The sequence below is a fragment of the Bison bison genome, unplaced genomic scaffold, assembly GCF_000754665.1.
Source record: "Bison bison bison isolate TAMUID 2011002044 unplaced genomic scaffold, Bison_UMD1.0 scf7180017864347, whole genome shotgun sequence".
Lineage (NCBI taxonomy): Eukaryota > Metazoa > Chordata > Mammalia > Artiodactyla > Bovidae > Bison > Bison bison.
The window spans coordinates 7,115,194-7,118,895 of NW_011494919.1; positions in this window are offsets into that span (position 1 = coordinate 7,115,194).

A 3,702-nucleotide genomic window follows, 5' to 3' on the forward strand; every position below is an offset into this window, starting at 1 on the left:
ATTTAGGGTCATTCAAGTTGTCTCAGCTTTCCATTGGAATGGAAATGTAAGTAGTTTGTCTCTTTAAACATTCTGTCTGGGGCTTGGATTGTTGGGAATCTGCCTGATATAGTCAGGATAACATATCTAATGTTACACATTATACTTCTAGGGTGTCAGTTTATGCGTTAAACAGAAAGAAAGAAAATAAAAAGAAAGTAGAGAGGAAGAGAAAATACAGACTACATAATGTCTATTGAAGCATTTTTTGGCTTCAAGAATCCTGACAAAATTTCTAAGAATGTGGCCAAATAGTGTAAAAAGTGCTTAAAATATCTTCTTTTAAAAATGTGAAAGCCAAGGTTATATTAAAGATAGAATTGTGTGGATATGGTTTCAAGGATACTTCAAGTACACAAGAGCAATTGTAATATGTCTCCTTGAACAACATAAATATACTAGGAATGCATAGTTTTAAGTATTCTCAAAATATTAACCAAAATATTCTTTGTGTTACTTATATCTGTGTAATTGGGACAGACTTTTCTTTAATTGGAAGGAAAGTACTAATTCTCACTATTGTCTCATACTCATACTGCTTATAAATTAAATGTTATCTTTCCTTTAATTTAGCAGAATTATATTCTTATGTATTACATTAACAATTTACTTTTGAAAAAATATAATTTCAAAATAAAAATGCAAAATAAACAATTTTAGGCGTATCTGTTTATCTTTTCAAATTAGTAAGTCAATGAAAAATTTTATATAAATAATGAAAAATATTTATCATTATAAGTAATTTGAAATGATATTATTATGTTTCAAAGAGAGTTATGTGAGTTAGATATCAAAGAAACTTTTACTTTCTTAGAATAAAGGTGTTATATGGATAAAAACAACCAAAAACTATATATAACCTTTGAGAAAATTTCACTTGACTGTCAATGATTCAAGATATAAAAATGAAATTAATTTCCTCGTAGTCAACTGTCCTAAAGCCAAGCTGTCATGTCCTTGAAATCTATTTTGATTGTACAAATTCACGTGACATTTTTGGTTGTTACATTCACCTCCAGTTTCAGACAATTCCCATTTCTCACAGTGTCTCTCATATAAAAGAGGAAAACTACAATGAATATGGCAACAGAGGCTCATTTGTAAACAGATGTTCCACATGAAAAAACAAGGGTTTCCAGAAGTTATAATAACCATACGTTTTCATTTTGATATTAGATAAAAGTGTTCTCTTCAAAAGTGAAAGTATATTTAAATTAAAGCTATGATTTAGGATTAGATATAAATTTCAAGATACTTTGATATATCACCATTAAAAGGCTTGCCTGCTTGCTGCTAAGTTACTTCAGTCATGTCTGACCCTTTGCGACCCCATAGAATGTAGTTCACCAGGCTTCTCTGTCCATGACATTCTCCAGGCAAGAATATTGAAGTGAATTGCCAAGCCCTCCTCCAGGGGATCTTGCTGACCCAGTGATCTAACCTGTGTCTATTACGTCTCCACATAAGCTGCTGCTACTGCTAAGTCACTTCAGTCGTGTCCGACTCTGTGCGACCCCATAGACGGCAGCCCACCAGGCTCCCCCGTCCCTGGGATTCTCCAGGCAAGAACACTGGAGTGGGTTGCCGTTTCCTTCTCCAATGCATGAAAGTGAAAGTGAAAGTGAAGTTACTCAGTCGTGTCCGACCCTCAGTGAGCCCATGGACTGCAGCCTAACAGGCTCCTCCATCCATGGGATTATCCAGGCAAGAGTACTGGAGTGGGGTGCCATTGCCTACATTGGCAGGCAGATTCTTTACCATTAGCGCCACCTGGGAAGTTCCATTAAAAGGCTTACCAAAACCTACTTCTCAGATAAAATATTAATGTGGAAATATATATTTGCATAAATTATATACAAGATGCCATGGGTTATATGCACACAATCACAACAAAAAGGATATTTTATTCATGGCACTTGGATTTCAGTATCTGTGTTGTAATGTAGGAATTGGCTTATTTCTTTATTACAAAATATTTTGTTTCTCTTATAGGTGTGAACCCTCATGGTGTGAGTCAGACTCATTTTCAATCAAGTGAATAGGTGAATATCTAAGTAATGGCCATTAGATTACAATGAATATATATAAAGACAGATGCATACACAAACACACCCTGTGAACATAGGCACCATACAGTTAAAAACAATACCTGAAATAAGTATAATACATTCATGATTCACTTTGACTTTCAGTTTTGCATACATGAACATATCTGTGTGAGACAAATACAAGACACACAGATATCAGTACACTCTCTGATAAATAAAGACAGATGACTTAAAATTCCACATTCTTTCTCATTTGTCCAGAAACATTCAGCATACGCCACACCATCCACACACTCAGCTGCTGCTTTGGTTCCATTTCCCTAAGAAAAGAGAAATGTGTTGCCTATCCTCTCTTTCCCCCAGTTTCTATGAGCGACCTGTCCTTGCTGCTTATAAAGAGCACAATTTAAAATGTGGTCTAAGTTAATACTATCTTCCCTAATTATCTTACCTTTGCCATTTTCCACTTTCTTCCCTATTTTCCCCCAAATTTTGCACATATGCTAGTATTTATCTTGTTAAAAATAACAGGCCAAATGATGAAGGTTAATCAATCAGATAAACAAAGTTCACATAACAATAACAAGCCATCTGGGTAATGTGTACACTTGGTATGAAGGGATGAGAATGAAATTTTATCTCTCTGGTCTTTCTCTCAAAACTTAGCTGATTAAATCATGAGAAAAATAGCGGGCAAATCCCAACTGACAGATATTCTGTAAAATACCTATCTAAGATGTTTGAAAATTATCAAGGTCATCATAAACAAGAAACATTTGAGAAATTCAGCCAACAGTAGCTTAAGGAGACATGACAACATAATATAATATGGTACTTTGCAATAGTGGGAAAAAAAAAGACAATAGTTAGAAAACTTAGGAAATCCAGATAAAATATGGACTTTAGTTAATCTATTAGTAGCTATTTATTAATAGTGACAAATGCAACACAGTGATGTAGGATATTAAAAAATGAGGAAACTGGGTGTGGGTATATGAGAGTATCTCTGTTATCTTTGCAATTTTTTCCCTAAATCAAATGACCCAGACAACCACAATGGTGTGATCACTCACCTAGAGCCAGACTTCTTGGAGTGTGAAGTCAAGTGGGCCTTTAGAAGCATCACTACAAACAAAGCTAGTGGATGTGATAGAATGTCAGCTGAGCTATTTCAAATTGTAAAAAATGATGCTGTTAAAATGCTGCACTAAATATGCCAGCAAATTTGGAAAACTCAACAGTGGCCATAGGACTGGAAAAGGGCAGTTTTCACTCCAATCCCAAAGAAGGGCAATGCCAAACAATGGTCAAACTACTGCACAATTGCACTCATTTCACATACGAGCAAAGTAATGCTCAAAATTCTCTAAGCCAGGCTTCAACAGTATGTGAACCAAGAACTTCCAGATGTTCAAGGTGGATTTAAAAGGGAGAGGAATCAGAGATCAGATTGCCAACAGCCAATGGATCATAGAAAAACAGTGAGAATTCCAGAAAAACATCTACTTCTGCTTCGTTGACTATGCTAAAGCCTTTGACTGTGTGAATCATAACAAACTGTGGAAATTTTTTTAAGAGATGGGAATACCAGAACACCTTATCTGTCTCCTGAGAA